Source organism: Martes martes (assembly GCF_963455335.1).
Source record: "Martes martes genome assembly, chromosome: 5".
NCBI classification, from domain to species: Eukaryota; Metazoa; Chordata; class Mammalia; order Carnivora; family Mustelidae; genus Martes; species Martes martes.
The window spans coordinates 82036664-82055951 of record NC_137892.1 but is presented as its reverse complement, the minus strand read 5'-3'; the positions used below and the strand labels follow the sequence as shown (position 1 = coordinate 82055951).

Sequence of the window (19288 nt, the reverse complement as noted above, 5' to 3'; positions counted from 1 at the left end):
GAAAAAGCAGACTCCTGCTGAGCATGGAATCTGACGCAGAACCTGAACCCAGTGATCCCAGGAAAAACCCTGTGATTTAAGTGTTATTATACTCTTATCTGGCATGGATAAATTATATATGAATGACATAGAAATATTTAGACTGTGAATTTAAGGCCGGGGTCTTTATAATTTAGGGTAAAATTACTATTTTCATGTGATCAATTTATGCTTAATTTTTTTTAAAGTTCCCTTCATTCTATCCCATGTGCCTAAATGAGGCATGACCAAGTAAGTACCTATTCTGGAATGTTGTCCCCATCCTCAGCTCTAGCTGCTAGAAAAACAAAAGCCACTGGACTCTTAGGTATCTTTCTATTTATACCTCATCTCTTGGCCTGAGTTTTGACTCTCATTCCAGTGAGCATCTAGAATCCTCTGCCACTAGCCCCAATTGTCCATTTACACATTTAATTAGCATCCATTGAATACCCACTGCATTTATTCAGCATTGTCTACTTGCCAGGTAGGCAAAGAGTATCTGAGGATAAATAAAGTATGGCTCATGCTTGATGAGTCTGTAACTTAGGGAAGGTATCAAAAATAAAACATGACCTTACAACTCAAAATAATGCATACTGTAATAGAGGTAAGTGCAAATGAGTCCACAGCAGAAGTGATTAATTTTGCCATGGGTTAGTCCAGGGATGTGGTCACAATGTTTTCTGAAGGATGCAATATTTGAAGGATGAGTTGGCGGGAGTTGGATATTCCAAGTAAAATTAACAGAATGATGGAATAACTAATAGTCTGGAGGTATGCCTGGTAAGGCAACAGGGGAAGCTGTATTCTTCAAGAGTGGTAGGAAGTTATAATGCAAAGAGTAACATGTATTAGACACACATTGTGCTAACCTCTTTATAGCATGATCTCATTTATGCTCATAAAAAATTTTATGAACCTGACACTCTTGTTATCTTCATATTCATGATGGCGAAGTAAAGTTCTCTAGTCACTATTAGGAACTGGAGAGATATTATATAATAAATAATTATATAATAAAATAATGACAAAACTGATCATAGTAAGTGCTAGATAGTACACAGATAAACTGGAACTCTCATGGGTTGCTGGGGGAAATGGGAAATGGGAAAACAGTTTGGCAGTTTCATATAAAATTAAATATATCCTTTTTTTTTAAGGTTTTATTTATTTATTTGTCAGAGAGAGAGAGAGGGAGAGAGAGCGAACGAGCACAGGCAGGCAGAGTGGCAGGCAGAGGCAGAGGGAGAAGCAGGCTCCCTACTGAGCAAGGAGCCCGATGCGGGACTTGATCCCAGGACGCTGGGATCATGACCTGAGCCGAAGGCAGCCACTTAACCAACTGAGCCACCCAGGCGTCCCTAAAATTAAATATATCCTTAACCATATGACCCAGCAGTCTTACTCCTAGATGTATAATCAAGTGAAATAAATTTTATGTTCAAAGAATAAAACATACATGCCAGTTTATAGTGGCTTTACTAGTAATGACCCCAAAATGGAAATAATCCAATGTTCTTCAACGGGCAAATGGATAAACAAATGTGGTGCATCCACATAAAGAAGTACTTCTTACCAAGATCTATCACAAAGCGGTGATCATTAAGACAGTATGGTACTGGCACAAAAACAGGCACATAGACCAATGGAGCAGAATAGAGAACCCAGAAATGGACCCTCAACTCTATGGTCAACTAATCTTTGACAAAGTAAGAAAAGAATGTCCAATGGAAAAAAGACAGTCTCTTCAACAAATGATGTTGGGAAAATTGGACAGCCACATGCAGAAAGATGAAACTGGACCATTTCCTTACACCACACACAAAAACAGACTCAAAGTGGATGAAGGACCTCAATGTGAGACAAGAATCCGTCAAAGTCCTTGAGGAGAACACAGGCAGCAACCTCTTCGACCTCAGCCGCAGCAACTTCTTCCTAGAAACATGGCCAAAGGCAAGGGAAGCAAGGGCAAAAACGAACTATTGGGACTTCATCAAGATCAAAAGCTTTTGCACAGCAAAGGAAACAGTCAACAAAACCAAAAGACAACTGACAGAATGGGAGAAGATATTTGCAAATGAAATATCAGATAAAGGGCTAGTATCCAAAATCTATAAAGAACTTATCAAACTCAATACGCAAAGAATAAATAATCCAATCAAGAAATGGGCAGAAGACATGAACAGACATCTCTGCAAAGAAGATATCCAAATGGCCAACAGACACATGAAAAAATGCTCTACATCTCTCGACATCAGGGAAATACAAATCAAAACCACAATGAGATACCACCTCACACCCGTCAAAGTGGCTAAAATTAACAAGTCAGGAAATGACAGATGTTGGCGAGGATGAGGAGAAAGGAGAGCCCTCCTACTTTGTTGGTGGGAATGCAAGCTGGTGCAGCCATTCTGGAAAACAGTATGGAGGTTCCTCAAAAAGTTGAAAATAGAGTTACCTTACTACTCAGCAGTTGCACTAGTATTTACCCCGAAGATATAAATTTAGTGATCCAAAGGGGCACCTGCACCCCAATGTTTATAGCAGCAATGCCCACAATAGCCAAACTATGGAAAGAACCTAGATGTCCATCAACAAATGAATGGGTAAAGACCATGCGCGCGCATGTGCGCGCGCGCACACACACACACACACACACACACAGTGGAATACTATTCAGCCATCAAAAAATGAAATCTTGCCATTTGCAACCACATGCATGGAACTAGAGGGCATTATGCTAAGTGAAACAAGTCCGAAAAAGACAATCATCATATGATCTCACTCATATGTGGAATAAAGAAACAAAACAGAGGCTCATCAAGGAAGAGGGGAAAAAAATAAAAGAAGACAAAACCAGAGAGGAAGACAAACCATTTATTTCCTTAATCATAGGAAACAAACTGAGGGTTGCTGGAGGGGAGGGAAGTGGAAGAATGGGGTAACTGGGTGATGGACATTAAGGAGGGCAAGTGATGTAATGAGCACTGGGTATTATATAAGACCGATGAATCAAAGACCTACCTATGAGCCCAATAATACATTATATGTTAATTAATTGAATTAAAATAGTTGAAAAAGAAGTACTACTTAGTATTAATAGGCTCAAACTCCTGATACATGGAACAGCGTGGGTTAATTTCCAAAGTATTATTATTATTATTTTTTATTGTTTATTGTTTATTATTTTTTATTGTTTATTGTTTATTTATTGCTCCATGCCCAGTGTAGAGCCCAACATGGGGCTTGAACTCATGACCCTGAGATCAAGACCTGAGTTGAGCTCAAGTCAGATCCTCAAAGGACTGAGCCACCCAAGTGCCCCTCATACACATTATTCTAAGTGAAACTCAAAATGCTGCATAGTGTGTAATTCTAATTTCACTTATATGATGTTCTGAAAAAGGGAAAATTTTAGGGATACGAGACCGATGTGTTCATTGAACAGGGAGGGAAGGGTTTCCTGTAAATGGGTCAGTGGGAATTGTTCAGGATGATGGACACTTTATGTAATGAATATGCTTGTATCATGAAATTTTCTATTTGGCAAAAGACACAGAACTTGATATTTAAAAAGGTAAATTTAACATGATTTCACTCATGTGGAATTTAAGAAACAAAACAAATGAGTAAAGGGAAAAAAAAGATTGGGAGGGCAAATGAAGAAACAGACTCTTAACAATAGAAAACAAACTGATGGAGGTGGATAGGAGGATGGGTGAAATAGGTGATGGGGGATTAAGGAGTACATTTGTTGTGATGAGCACCACGTGTTGTAGGAAGTGTTGAATCACTATATTGTGCTCCTATGACTAATATTATATTGTATGTTAACCACATACATAAATTTAAATTAAATTATGATTTAAATTAAACCACAAAAAATGTTAAAAGGGTAAATTCAAATTTAAATTAAATTATGATTTAAATTAAACCACAAAAAATGTTAAAAGGGTAAATTCAAACTGTATGTAAATTGTACCTTAGTATCTTAGTACATATAAATTATACCCTAATAGGAAAAAGAAAAATAATTATGAGAGCCTTCTGGATGAAAAATAATTATAATAGTCTTGTAGTCAGAGTGGTTAGAATGTATAGTGAACTGGTGACTGACATTTATATTCCAGCTCTGCTACTAACTTGCTGGGTGACTTGAGCACTTCTTTTTTTCATTCCAGGGCTCAAATGTCTCCATTTTTCCAATGACATTGTTGAATGGAGTAATGACTAGAATGCCTCTAGCCTTGTCACTCTGTAATGACTAAAGAGGTCATCTCACTAGTTGCTTTTGTATTCACTTCATCTTTGAGACCAGGTGCTTTGGCTGAGGTCTGGGTTGGGCCGGTGTTCTGAGGCATTGCCATACACAACAGGTGGGTGTGTGCTGTGGATATCTAGGGCTGGACTTAATGTGGCCACCACCCTTTATCCTTCCTACCCTTCCTTCAGGAGACTTTTTATGGCTGACCTGTGAATAGCTGCCATCAACAGCTACCCAGACCTTCAGGATAAATAAAAGAAAACATTTGTCTTGCACCCTGATAGGCATCCTGCTCGTCTCTCTTGAGTGAATAGCTCAATACTGTTTAGTAAGGATAATTCTCATTCCTAAGGCCCTCTCCCATGTGAGAACTCACGCATTCCTCATAATTACCCTACTTGAAATGTAGGTCAGGATGGGTATAATTATCCTCATTTTGTAAATTCTTAAAAACAAAGCAAAACAAACTAACAGCCACAGTGAGAAAATAAACTAAGGTGTGGGCATTTTAATTCCCTAATCTAACATCACTCTACTAGTAAGGGGCCAAGACTGGACTTGAACTTTTCTATATGTTGTGAAAAACTGGTGATAAGAATGCCTTTTACTGGGTTCCAGTCTGAAATACGGACACCCAGTTACTTCTCCTATGCTTATTTATCCATTACTACATTTACTCATTTATCAACAAATACTTTCTGACCTTGGAAAGAGGAGACTTTACATGAGATATGGGCCTAGGAGTCATCGCTGAAAGGTAAAGCCATTGGAATAGATGGGATAATTCAAGAATGGTGGGAAGATTAGAAGAAAAAAGCACTTCACCAGAAGCTTGAGGAGCAACCACATTTAAGGGCCCCACAGAGCAAGAAGGGCCTGGAAGAGAAGTTTAGAAAAAGTTACCAGAAGGGAAGAAGGAAATAAGATATTAAGATGCTGTATAAACCAAGCAAAGAGAGACTTTATGAAATGGAGAGCTGTCTTTGTTGGAGACTGCTCAGAAATAAGGTTGTGATGTTTTATTAATCTCGTGGCAAGGAGCCTTTGGTCCCTTGCAGGAGGGGTGCTCGTGTAGCAGTGGTGATAATACCTCTCTCTCTGGTGTCAGAGAGTCAAGAAAGTCAATTCCATGCCTCTCTCTCAAGGCTGGCTTCTTTATCTGTGAAACATGTATCCACAGCCTTCTCTACTTCAGAAGGATAGGAAATGCAAGGAACCTTAATATAAGGCAAAATATGATCATTTTACTCCTCATGTATGGAAGAGAGAGGGGGAAATCATATTCTGTTCTTGCTAGTTCTGCTTGTTCCATCTTAAATGTCCTGTTACATTCATCACTGCATACTATAGAACTATAGAACTATTTAAAATTCAAAGTCTTACGTGATTGGGAAGGCCAAAATGATTCTCGAAGGTCTCATTCAATTCATCAGCCACTTAGAACCTCATTCTTTTTTTTTTAAAGAGTTTATTTATTTATTTATTTATTTATTTATTTATTTATTGAGACAGAGCTTGAGCAGGAGGAGGGGCAGAGGGAGAGAGAGAATCTTAAGCAGACTCTATGCCGAGCATGATGCAGGGCTTGATCTCAGGACCCCGAGATTGCCTGAGCCAAAATCAAGAGTCAGATGCTCAACCCACTAAGCCACCCAGGTGCCCCTCATTCTGTTGTTCCCTCAAGTGCACATCCAGATTTTACAATTATACTTCTGAAGTTAGGCAGTTCACTACCTCTTGGGACAACATAGTGGGTACTGCATAGCACAGACTCTGAAGTCAGACAGAACTCAGTTTTGATGCTGCTCAATCAGTGATATCTTGGGAAAGTTATTTGAACTCTCAAAATTTCAGTTTCTTATCTGCAAAATGGAGATTATAATACCTAGCTCTCAGACTCATCAAGAGACAACAAATGTAATGATGCATGGAGAACAAGTAGCACAGCCTCTGGCACAGAGAATATGTCTTAAAAAGAGAGATGGATGACTCAGTTGGTTAAGCCTCTGACCCTTGATTTAGGCTCAGGTTGTGATCTCAGGGTTGTGAGATCGAGCCCTGCATCTCTCTCTCTCTCTCTCAAAAAAACAAAACAACAACAACAACAAAAACATGCAAATGATGCAGAAGGACTTTAAAAACATGACCTTTGAGGAAAGTTTGAAGAACTTAAGATGCTCACCATAGAAGAGTTATTTAATGGGAAATGAGGAAGAGCATAATGAGGAAGTTGCAGCAAACCAGTGGAACACATAAACTGAGGTTGGTTGTATTAAAAAAGTAGAGGAAGCATTTTACCTTCATCATCCCATCATCCAGTCTTACATTGCTTAGCACCCAGAAAGATCCCCTTGTCCATGACTTCCTCACTGTGGGGTAAAATAGGAGCAGGAAGATCCTAGCAGCCTTCACCATAGAAGACTCCAGCAACCCTTTGCACACAGCTTTGCCACTGAAACTCCTTGCAGTTTTTGTTGACATTGATCCCAGCCAGTGGAGCTGCATGGGGAGTATGAGCTGCTTTGCACCCCTCATCCCAGGCCAGAGCAGCCACTGCTCCCAGCGCCATTGGTGCCAGGACTATTGACCCACCTGCTCCATTCTGGCACATGACTGGGACCCTGGCTGCACACCTCTTCCATGTGCACCTGTGTGCTCTGGACCCTGGCAGTGCTGCCCCTCCGTGCATGCCTGTGTACCACACCCCAGATCCACAAATATGTAGAAACTAAAGAATATGCTCTTGAACAACTATTGAGTCAGAGAAAATCAAAGGGAATTTTACAAGTATCTTGATACAGAGAACAGATCAGTGGTTACAAGAGGGAAAGGAGTTGAGGGTAGATATAAGGGCTTATAGGGTGATGCATGATAAATAAACTTTTGGACGTAATCACTTTGTTGTGTATACAGATGTCAGATTGGAATGTCATATAACCTAATATATGACAACAATTTAAAAAGTACCTTGAGACAAACAAAAATGAAAACAGAACATACCAAATTTATGGGATACAGCACAAGCATTCTAAAGGGAAGTTTTTTAGTGATGGATATGTACACTAAGGAAGAAAAAAGATCTCAAATGAACAACCTAATATTATACCTCAAGGAACTGGATAACTCAGAGGTAGCAGAAGGAAGGAAATAATAAAGATTAGAGCAGAAATAAGTCAAATATAGAATAAAAATGGGAAAATCAATAAAACTAAGAGTTGTGGGTTTTTTGTAGAGATAAACAAAATTGTTTTCTTTTTCTTGAAAAAGAAAAGGGAAAATTCAAAGAAAAAGAAAAGAAAAAGAAAAGGGAAAATTCAAATAAGTAAAATCAAGAATGAGAAAGGAGACATACAGTGGATATCTAAGAAACAGGATCATAGGGAGTATTATGAAGAGTCACATACCAAAAACCTGGATAATCTAGAAGGAATGGATAAATTCCTAGAGACATATGACATACCAAAACTCAATCAAGGAGAAATTGACAACCTGAACATACCAGTAACAAACAAGGAGATGAAATCAGTAATCAGTAATCAAAATCCCTCGCCAGTGAAAAGCCCAGGACCAATCCTTGTTAAACTCTTTCAGGAAATCCAAGATGAGGAAACACTTCCAAACTCATTTTATGAGACCAGCATCACCCCGATACTAAAACCAGACAAAGACACTACAAGGAAAGAAAACTAGAGGCTAATACCCCTGATGAACATAGCAGAGGAGAATGACAGTCCTTCAGGTAGGAGGAAATGGGGAGATGTTGGCCAAGGTGTACAATGTTTCAGTTACACCAAGTGAGTAAGTTTTGGAAATCTAATATCCAACACTGTAACTGTGGTTAATGATACTGTACAGTGTACAAAATTTGCTGAGAGAGTAGATTTTAAGTGTTCTTACCACACACAAAAATGATGCTAACTATGTAAGGAGATGGATATGTTCTATAGCTTGATTGTGATGATGATTTTACAATGTATTTGTATATCACGTCATTGTGTTGTATACCTTACACATATATAATTTTTAATTGTTAATTACACCTCACTAAAGTTGGAAAACAGGAGTGCCTGGGTGGCTCAGTTGGTTAAGAGTCTGTCTTCAATTCAGGTCATGATCTCAGGGTGCTGGGATCTAGGCCTGTGTAGGGCTCTCTGCTTAGTGGGGAGTCTGCTTCTCCCTCTCCTTCTCTCTCAAATTTAAGAAAAATCTTTAAAGTTGGGAAAAAAAAACCAGTTGCACAAAAAGCAATAACTTCAAATATTTAGGAAGAGATTCATGAGGAACTTAACACTATATATATGTATATATACACACACACATGCAATCATAAAAAGAGTATTAAAATTCTTGAACAGTGTGGCTGAATAGAATCTTTATTATTTTACTCCTGTCCTCCAAACTACTTGTGTGACAAAACAAACACATAAAAAAAATTTAAAACTCTTACTAAACAAGCAAACCAAAACTAAGAACTTCCCAACTAGAGATCCCTGCTTCAATTATGAAAATAGCCAACTTGCCATTCAAAAGAAAAACTGTTGCCTTTACATATTATAGCAATTTTTACTTGTTTTTAAAGTAAGTTTAAACATGAAAAAAAATGTACCATATTAAACTTGTGTAAAATCAGTCATGTTTTCATTGTTGGCTAGTAATAATGATTAACAAGAATAAGATAATGAGAAAAATTGAAATTCCAAATGAATTTCTAGGGACTATGACAATGACATCAATAAAAATTTTTCTTCACAAGTAATATTATCATTAGCAGATTAATAAAGCTTATTTTAATGAAGACAATTTGAAAATAGTAAAACGTATTCTGTTAAGAGTTACATGTTGTTTGGAACATGGAAATCACTGTAATGGCCATTTTACTGAAAAACCAGTAGCATTACGGGGTCTGGTTTAAGAAGAATCTAGTTATGTCATTCTCTTTCATCCTTTGCATCTTGATTTTTCTTTTTCCCTTAAAGACCTTCTTCTCCATCTTCTACGTTCTCCTTGTCGACATAATCATCATAATATCCACCCTGAAATTCTTTCGTTGGCCATGAGAGATCTATTTCCTATTTTCCCTTTCCCAATTCTGAGCTTGCTTCATCTTGCCTTCATTCTCCTCCTCTTCTTCCTCCTATTCTCTGGATGGTCCAGCTCCATCCTCTGCATTAGCTTGGTTATGGTTATTTCCATACTCTTTCTCTTCCTCTTCAGAGTTGATGTTCATTATCCTGCTGACAAAATCCCTTTAAGTATGTTATGCTGTAGACATTAAAAGATACTTTCTCAGATATTAGGATTATGATATCAGAGCTAAACAAGTCATGACTTTTCTATCTTTTTAATATTTTCCTGAATATCTTCTGAACTGAGTACTTTGATTTTGGTTCCATTCAGATTGAAGTAGTTAGAATTTGGTCATTTCTCTTTCAGAACTTCCAAGCCCCCAGAAATGATATTGACACTAAGGACTCTGGTCATGAAGTTAGTTCCATTGCAGCCATACTTAGAAACCCTGGTTTTTAAAAATATCCATTTATGCTTTCAATTTCCCAATGAATGACTAGCAATTATCGAAGACCAATTCAGTCACCCAGTCTTTCATTGCCTCCTTTCTTCCTCAACTACCACAAATCTTGTTTCTCCTTTCTTCTCTCTCACACTCTCTCCAATTCCAAAATTTGCAAAAGATTTGGAAGTGAACGAAAAGAAATGCAAATATACCACTCACCGCCAGCAAAAAAAGATACGAAGGTAAAGAACAGAAAAACAGATGAAGTCCAAAGAGGTGGGATGCTAACATTGCCTCCCCTCCTCCTTGTTCACACATTTACAGTTACTTTCCCTTTAACAGCTTTTCAAGGCTTGAATGATTTTTTTTTAAATATGATATAATCAGAACTGTATTTCTGGAATATTAGTATGATGGTTGTGTTTGAAAATTGGGCTAGAAAGGTAAAAAAAACAAGAAGCAAGAAATTAATTAGAAATTACTTTATTAGCCAAGGAAAGAAAAAAGTGAGAAACTAAACAGCAATGTTGTCACTGGGAAATAAACAAAGGCTATAAGTACTAGTGGTGTCATAGAGTTAGAATTTGTTAGAGCTGGCTTTGAGACTGGGTGACTAGCTGGAGGGTGATGGTGACTTTATCATGAGAAGGGAGCCAAGAAGGGAGGTCAGGGGGAAGATGCTGAGTGTAGTTGGGCACTTGAGATTGAAGGGCTGCTTCATCATCTAAGTTGGGGTTCCCTATAAGTAGGTGGAACTGGGTGAATGGGGTTGAGACTAAGCCCCAAAGATAGGATGTTATAGCCTTCAGCAGATAAAACATTTTTTTAAAACTACTGTATTTAAGAAGAGATACTTAGGAATGAGTCTGAGAAGAAACAGTAAGATAATGAGCAGGGGAATCCTGAGAGCTAATACTCTAGAGGCTGAGAGGGACGAGGATTTAGAGAAGCGAGAGCTGCCTACTCAGAGGCAGAGAAGAGTGATAAGTTTTTATGCCAATGGCAAGAACACCGACAGAGGGTCTAACCTGTCGGTGAAGAGACATACTGCTTTTTCACAGATAGTAGTGTCATCCGGTTCTAAGGGAAGTGTGCAGGCACAAAATAGAAAAGTATACCCCCTTCCTTCCCCTCCTTTCCTTTGGCATTTGTTTCACCCTAGGTGAAAGAGGAGTTGGAAAGGAGCTTGGTCTGGTCTCTACAGAGAGGCAGAAGTGCATTGGATAGTGTCAGTGTGCCCTTCCTGAGACACCCTCTGTTTTTCTCTACTCTGCTTTTTGCCCTTTGAGGCTGAGCTGACTGATTATATCAGTGGACTCTTCTGCCTCCTGTTTCCTGTTGGTTTTGGCTCATGGTGATCTCTGGCAGGATGTCACAGGGCAGTAGGAAAGTCTTATGGGGTATATTTCTTCCCAGCTTCTCCGTGGCACATCGTTATGCTTTGGCTATGTCACTTTGTGATGCCTTGTCTGTAGTAGGGTTGGCAGGATTTTGGCCTGATGTTAGCTCAGAGTAGTGATGTGAACATCAAAAATGGCCTAAGAGGGAGCATTATGTAATACCTAGGCTTAATATTTAACTTGACCAACTATGTTTTCCTTTTAAAACTCTGGCATTCTATAATTGGAAACTAGGGTTTTGCTATTCAAAGTGTAGTCTGTGGAATAGCAGAATCAATTTCCCTTGGGAACTTGTTAGAAATGCAATCTACAGGGGCGCCTGGGTGGCTCAGTGGGTTAAGCCTCTGCCTTACGCTCGGGTCATGATCCCAGAGTCCTGGGATCGAGCCCCACCTCGGGCTCTCTGCTGGGCAGGGAACCTGCTTCCTCCTCTCTCTCTCTGCCTGCCTCTCTGCCTACTTGTGATCTCTGTCTGTCAAATAAATAAATAAAATCTTAAAAAAAAAAAAAAAGAAATGCAATCTACAGTTTTCAATGACACCCAGGTGATTTATATGCAGGATTTGAGAAATACTAAGCTAGTATACCATCACAGTTACTTATTATCTCTGTGAACTTATGACAAGTTACTATCCCCTTTGTAATCTCAAATTTCAGATTTCTAATCTTCCAGTTTCTGAAAAATTATAATAACAATCATAGGGTTGTTGTAAAGAGTCAATAAGACAAAGTGATCCTGTACTGTTGTAGAACATTTTTTATTAAACAAATACTTCTGGATATCTTCAATGTGCCAAGCACTGTGCTAGATGCTCAGTAGTCAACAAAATAGATTCCCTGGCCTCATGCAGCTTGCATTGTTTTTGAGTCTTGTGGACCAAAGTTACTCCTGTTTTGGACTATAGCAGCATGTAGTTATAGTCCACAGATTGCAGTCCTGCTTGATTACCACAGTTAAGTTAATTAATACTTCTAAAGTCTCACATAGTTATTTTTCTGTGTGTGTGTGGTGAGAATACTTAAAATCTACTCTCAGTAAATTGCAAGTATACAAAAACCATATTATTAATGATAGTCATTGTACTGCACAGTAGATCCTCAGAACTTATTCATAACTCAGAAGTTTGTGTCCTTTGACATCTCCTCATTTTGGCATCCCCTAGCCCCAGCAACCACCACCGAACTCTCTGTTTTTATGAAATTGGCAAGTGTGTATGTATATACTTAGATTCCACATAAAAATGGTACCATGTGGTATTTGTGTCACTCTGCCTGGCTTATTTCATTTAGCATAACACCCTCCAGTTTTACCCATGTTGTTGCAGATCAGTCCTCCTTCTTTAGAATGCACTCTATAAGGCCTTAAACAAGTCATTTCTGCTTTGTGAGCATTGCAGATGGTATCTTAGGAATACCAGACCACATTAACATATCTCAAAGTGTGCTTCATAGAACACTGAATGTGTGCACTTCTCCATGGAGGGGTAAAAAATATAAATGTGGCCAAATAAGTTGGGGAATGTATTTCTCTATTAGGAGGTCACAATGCACCTTTACTATATCAAAGGCTTCAAGAAGTACCAAGTAAAACACCCCTTTAATTTGGCATAATTCCACATTTCTGGCACTTATCAGTAAAGATTTCTTTCTTTCTTTTACTCCTTCCTCCCTTCCTTTCCTTCCTTCCTTCTTTCTGTCATAGTAATTGGGGGAGATCTTAAATTGGCCCTCTAAGGCCACTTATGGACATGATATTTGGTGGATCTATCTTAGAAAAGTTGGGGGGAAAAGAGGGTTTTTGCCAGGGGCAGTCATCCATAGTGTGTGTGATCAGGATGATTCCCAGTGATTGTTTGATTTCCCAAGAGGAAGCATTAAGTTCTAATAAAAGGGCAGGGGATTAAGAGCACAGTCTTTAGCAGTCTCCTGACATTGAGCAAGTCTCTGGCCCTCAGTATCTGTGCATATGAGAGGGTGTTTGACTTGGAAACGGTATTTTCCGCAGTGAAAGCTGGGCTTCCTCTCACAGTATGAGGATTGGAGAGTCCTGAATTTGGCTTGAAGAGGGCCTACTAACTTAATTAAGTGACCAAACCTGTCCCACTTGCTTAGAATGTGTGTTCCTGAAATATGGCCACAATCCAGAAGGAAGCAAGCCCAAAACTTGTCTCAACAGGTATTTGGAGGTTGTTTGTTCTCCTACATAAAGTTCTCAAGCTTTTGATGTGAAGAAAGGCATTTATTATCATGTTCTAAAGTTTACTTACCTGTATACCAAGAATTAGAAACTGTGTGTGCACTTATTTCCTGGTTTAGTGCTGGGGGGGATAGAAGGTAGATAGTAACGCACCAGCAATTTTAAACAAGGGGTTTAACAGATAAGAGGTAGTAGACTCGGAGAAAAGTCTACTAAGACAATGGAGGAAAGCCTTCTGATCACATTCAGGTCAGAAGAGAAGTCCTTCTGACCACTTAGATTCAAGGCAGAAATAGGTATGGGGACAACAGAGAAGCTCCACATATCTGGGGTTACAAAGCAGTTTTGAAGAACCTGGACTCTGAGGAAGACAAACCCAGATCCAAACCTGCTGAAGGAGGTCACTGAGAGGATGTGATCACCAGTTGACCCATGAGATGGACCCAGGCAATTAGAGGCTCTTCATCCCCCACCCTCCCCACCCTCATCCTTGGAATGTATGTTCCACCCACTGTCCACACTAAGTGTCATTGTCAAAGACATAGCCTTGAGATAGTAATGTGTTGTTGAGACCATCTGGACTGGATACATGACAGGATCCTATTCAAAACCTCTGTATAAATGTTTAAGATTCTGTCAGATGGGTGCAGAGATCTACTTGTCTTGCCACTATCCGAGACAAGGTTTGTGTGTAAGTTCCCTTGTTTATTACACCTGCCACCTACCAATCTAGAGTAGCCTGCCTCTTTTATAGTCACACATATTTTGATAATTCACGAAGAGATGTCGAGGCAATATGGTGCTGTGAGAAAAGAATCTGTCTGACCTGTGTTCAAATCCTAGAGCTACTACTTGCCAGTTTGGGAGATACTTTAACCTCTCTGAAAACTTTCAAGTTTATGAAGATTAAATGGATGACAAATCTATGTATCTATTACTAGTATCTACCTTATATAAGCCTTCAGTAATAATAGCAGTTATCATTGTTAATATAGAATACTGGAGTTCTTAAGTACAAACATGAAAAAAAAAGAAAGACAAATACCTTATGATTTCACTTGTGTGTGAAATCTAAAAAACAAAACAAAGGAACAAACAAACAAAACACAGAATCAGACCTTTAAGTACAGGGAATTGATGGTTGCCAGTGGGGAGGGGTGAGGGGGGAATGGGCAGTATGAGTGATGAGGAGTGAGAGATAAAGGCATCCAGTTACGGAATGAGTAAGCAACAGGACTGAAAGGTACAGCTCAGGGAATATAGTCAGTGGTACTGTAATAGTGTCCTTTGGGGACAGCTACACTTGTGGTGAGCATGGCATAATGTATAGACTTAGTAAATCACTGTGTTGCTCACCTGAAACTATTGTAACAGTGTGTGTCAACTATAACTCAATAAAAAACGAATACAAACAGATGAAGTCAATAAACTTCAGAGTGGAAAAATGACTTATCCAAAGTTATAGAAAGGGAAGGACTAGAACCAAGTCCTCCAGGCTCTAAGCCAAATGCTTCTTGCCTCTACATACTTAGCTATCTCCAAGAGGTAATTACATGAAGCACATACTTCATGGAGCGCAGACAGTGGAGAAGTGTGATGATAAATCCTATGGAGCCCACGGGACTTGCAGTCGGAAATTAAAGTTAAAATCTGGCTCTGCCACATACTGACTTTGTGATCTTGTGAAAGCCATTGCAAGTTCTGTGAACCTCCTTTCCCTCATCTTGTAAAATGGTGATAATGACCCTTGCTTGCTTTCCAGGAATAATGTTGTCAAGTTCAAATGAGTTGAAAGTGAAGTTTAAAACTGTAAGGAGCAGGGACACCTGGGTGGCTCAGTGGGTTAAGCCTCTGCCTTAGGCTCAGGTCATGATCTCAGGGTCCTGGATCGAGCCCCGCATGGGCCTCTCTGCTCAGCGGGGAGCCTGCTTCCTTCTCTCTCTCTTTGCCTGCCTCTCCATCTACTTGTGATCTCTGTTATATAAATAAATAAATTTAAAAAAAAAAAACCGTAAGGAGCAGCAGGTGCATTAGGGATTCGTACTTATATTACATACTTAAAAGTGGCAAGGGAGCCCAATTTGCTTAATATTGGTTCATCAGTATCACAGAAATGATTTATTTGACAGGTCTGCTTGTAGGCAAGAAGAAGCAAACAGGGTAAGAATTGCTCATTCCAGCAAGGTGGACATGTGTATGAGTGCCTTGGATGCGTGTTGCTCTAACTAGAATAAACCTGAGAGCTACCGCTAACTGGAGTTCTCTGTGCAGCCATCTTCAAAGAAACCAAGTGGATGTCTGAAAGTGATTCACATTCTGCCTTGAGTCCCTTGGCAGATATCAACAAGGGTGTAATTCCTACTTAGTTCTTCCACGTCCCCCTTTGCGCTGCCTTTCATCTTCCCATCTCTTACACTCTCTACGCACCCCGTGACTTTATCTTAAACCTTCACTATCCATCCTCCATGGAATGTACCTGGGTAAAAAACACAAAACCAAGCTTTAGTGATCTCCATGTTTCTTTTCTCTTATCCTTTGCCTCTATATTTTATGCTTTTAATGGACTAAATATTTGCCTTTCTGATGAAAATTCTCTCACTTTTCCATCCATCTCTCTTTTCATTTGCCAGTTCTCTGTCAAAAATGCGCTAGAAGCAGAACTGCAGCATTTTGAATCTATTTTTTGAAGGTGGGGAGGGAAAAGTGAAAAGCCCAGAACAAGGCAGAATTTTCTTTAATACATTGGGGAAGGAAAAAACATAATGAACACTTACAAATTAATATACATATAAATTTATATGGGAAAAGTGAAAAGCCCAGAACAAGGCAGAATTTTCTTTAATACATTGGGGAAGGAAAAAACATAATGAACACTTACAAATTAATATACATATAAATTTACTATAGAGATATTATATATCTCTTCAAAGAGATATATATATCTCTTCAAAGAAATGACTAAATTAGCAACGTGGATACGAGGATGTGAAATTTGTGTGATGGAACCAGATATAGGGAAGTTAGTTGTGGGGAGTTGCTTATGTTTTGGTTCACACTCATGAAAGTTTTTCACTCACATTTTCTTCAGGCATTTAAGTGTCTCTCTTGTGCCCTAATTTGTGCTACTGACCAAACCTCCTATCTACTCTCCTTGTTGTTATTAGTTTACTTTTAAGATCTACTCTCTTGGCAAGTTTCAAATATGCAGTGTAGTATCATTAACTAGAGTCACCCTGCTCTGTGTTACATCCCCATGACTTTTGTGCTCTCCTTTAAAACTAGCTTGAAGTACTGCTTTTGAAGGAAAATGCCTCCATTAGAAATGCTGACTCACGCCCATGGGGCCTCATTTTGAATTGCTTATCTGATTGCTTGAGAGGGTTTATCAGAAAAAGCCACTTTCTATTGCTGAGCACCACCTTGTGGGTAATTAATGAGCTATGATGGCATAATCGGCATGTTGCAATAGTGTCTGGGTCAGAATTCTTGGATTAGAATTCTTGCTCTGCTACCTACTAGCTGTGTGAATCTGGACAAGATCCTTAATCTGTGTCTTCCCTTCCTCTGCAGAGGGAGATAATCTACCAATGCTGTTGTGCCTGGTATTATAGTAAGCACACAGAGCTCCTAATCTGACATCCTCATAGCTAGCAGTTTGAGAGCATTGGTCAAATAAGACCAGATTTCTAGATAAGGGCAATCGTAATGACTAGTATCAATAGTATTATTAATAAGATAATAATGGCTCCTATTTACTGAACGCCTACCAGGAACAGATGCTATGCTGCATTCTTTGTGTGTGTGTATGTGTGTGTGTGTGTGTGCTGCATTCTTTACATGAATCATTTCATTCAGTCCTCACAATACTCCTTTGTACTGAACACTTTTATTATGCCCAGTTCATATGTGGGGACCCGAGACTCTGAGATAACTGATTTTTCCTGAGCTACACATCCAACAAAGGCAGCATTGAAATCAAATCCAAGTTCGACATTAACCATGTTATTTTAACTGCTCTAAGCTTCTTGTGAGAGAACTGAGCAAGGAAATTATATTTTTTAGGGAGAAGATAGTGTGTGTATGTATGCAGGTGCATGGGTATGTGAGCATGTGTGTGTATGTGTATGTGTTACACACAAGAGGAGCAGGAGGAAGGAGAATGGTGGAGCTGTGGTCATTGTCTTCAGCCTGCTATATAGCTGTCATAGGGGAAGGGATACCATGTTTTTTCCAAATGATCCCAGATGTTACAATATTTTGGGTGAATAGATTTCTGCCCATTTACACAGACTAATTTTCTAATAGCCAAAATTGTTCAAATATGAAATTATCTGCCTTTGGAGATAATAAAGTCTCCATTATTAGAGTTTTTTAAGCAGAGTCTGCAGATATTTGGAAAAGATAGTGTAGGGATTGTGTTTGAGAAGGACCACTGAAGTATTTTCTAATCTTACAAGTCATTGTTTGTATAATCAACTTCAAAATTCATGGCAGAAGTGACCCTTCAGCTGGCTCTCTTTTCCGGTTCTTGCAGGTGCGAGGCTCCGTGAGCAGCAAGGGCTCCTGAGTCGCCCTGTACAAGGCGGTACGGGAATTCCTGCCTGGCAACCTCTGCAAGCCCAGCTAGGTTTTGGAGCTGGTGGATCTACAGATCAGCTCGAACAACTACGACTCTCAGGAAGACAAATGCTTCTCAGGCACAGTCAGACTTAAGTTCACTCCCACACCCCAAGCTCCCCATATGTTTTTCGGGGACCAGCAGGACTGTGATGAGGCCAAGTCTGTGGTTATTCCCTACGTGGACATTCAGGCACCGAAGAAACTCAACAAGAAGAAAAAAAGTCGAGAAGCTGGCCAAGAAGTATGATGCCTTTTTGGCCTCAGAATTTCTGATCAAGCAGATCCTACAAACGCTGGGCCCAGGCCTCAATAAGGCTGGCAAGCTCCCTTCCTTACTGACCCACAATGAGAACATGGTGGCCAAAGCAGATGGAGTGAAGTCTACCATCAAATTCCAGATGAAGAAGGTGCTGTGTCTGGCAGTGGCCATTGGCCATGTGCGGATGACAGGTGATGAGCTTGTGTGCAATATCCACTTAGCTGTCAGTTTCCTGGTGTCATTACTCAAGGAGAATTGGCAGAATGTCTAGGCTTTACACATCAAGAGCACCATGGGCAAGCCCCAGCACCTGTACTAAGGCACAGCTTAATAAACCCTAGTGCTACCAAAAAAAAAAAAAAAAAAAAAGATCCTTCTGCTGGCTTTGTGCATTAGACTGTATACTTTTGATTACTACAAGTTGTAGGATAAAAACTGGTTTAAGAAAAAAGTTCATTATAAAGATAAGGAGTTACCTCAAGAAGTCCATAAGCAGGAGAAAGAGAACTGAAACTAGAGTCTGAAATACTGTATTTTCTCTCTCCATCCTGAATTTATGCTCCTGCCCACAGGTTATCCTTCTTTCTTCTCCACTTCTCTGCAGAATAGCTGTCTCTCTGTTCCTCCGTCCACTTGGTAGGCAGTAGATACCCATTTGAGTGTTTCTGAGATGACATGTCTCTGATGAGACAGATCTTGACAAAGAAAAAGATCTTACTTTTGGTTTCAGTTCTTAATTTTTTTTGGTGATGCATTTTTTTATCACTTTATTTTATTTCATCATGATAAGTGTACTCTTTTATCCCCATTCCCTATTTCCTGCATCCCCCCCACCCATCTTCCCTCTAGTTACTATCAGTTTGTTCTTTAAAGATTTTATTTATTTATTTGACAGACAGAGATCACAAGTAGGCAGAGAGGCAGGCAGAGAGAGAGAGGAGGAAGCAGGCTCCCCGCTGAGCAGAGAGCCCCATGCGGGGCTCGATCCCAGAACCCTGGGATCATGACCTGAGCT

General features: G+C 39.4%; 1 pseudogene across 1 annotated transcript; it reads left to right on the top strand.

The window, feature by feature from the left end:
* The first annotated feature begins 14177 nt into the window (after positions 1-14177).
* On the top strand, positions 14178-18592 carry LOC308343322 (large ribosomal subunit protein uL1-like; annotated as a pseudogene). The gene is made up of 2 exons: positions 14178-14198; positions 18022-18592. The product of its transcript is annotated as a large ribosomal subunit protein uL1-like (transcript).
* Positions 18593-19288: the final 696 nt, after the last annotated feature.